This window comes from Triticum dicoccoides, chromosome 2A, assembly GCF_002162155.2.
Source record: "Triticum dicoccoides isolate Atlit2015 ecotype Zavitan chromosome 2A, WEW_v2.0, whole genome shotgun sequence".
NCBI lineage: Eukaryota > Viridiplantae > Streptophyta > Magnoliopsida > Poales > Poaceae > Triticum > Triticum dicoccoides.
Window position 1 is genome coordinate 104025727 of NC_041382.1, and position 609 is coordinate 104026335.

Sequence of the window (609 nt, forward strand, 5' to 3'; positions counted from 1 at the left end):
ACCTGGGTAAAACCTTCACTGCTTGAAATCTCATACCTGGATCATACCCGTGTGCCTTGTCTTCACTTGGAATTGGTTTTGAATTTTTCGTGTTTGCTCTTCTTTGGAGGCTTGTAAAAAATTCCCACGAAATTACGTCTCTTGGCTACAGAATTTTGAGTAAGGTGGTGTATTTGGCTCAACTTGTCACACGCAAGAAATTCTGATTTTCATGATTCTTGTATAGACTAGTTTTTCACATGCAAGAAATTCTGATTTTCACTGATTCTTGTATAAACTAGTTGAGACTAGAGACAAAACTGTCAACTATATTCGGGGGCAAAAAATTTAACCCAACGACCAGAAAACCAATTTCCTGAACCACGCAAGAGAAGCAGGACATTACCCTCGGTCTCTGTCCCCAGCAAAAGAACAGAATTGCATCCTTCCCTTGGATGAGGCACACGAAACAATTATCAAAACCTATCGTAACTACTTGATGCCACCCGACACCCACATCAACGGGGAAATGGGCACGGAATGTCAACTGTGCGAGCTGTGACCAGTGAGGTTATGCTCGCCATGCATGTTCCCTGTTGACTTAAACGCCACAGCTTAACATGCATGCCC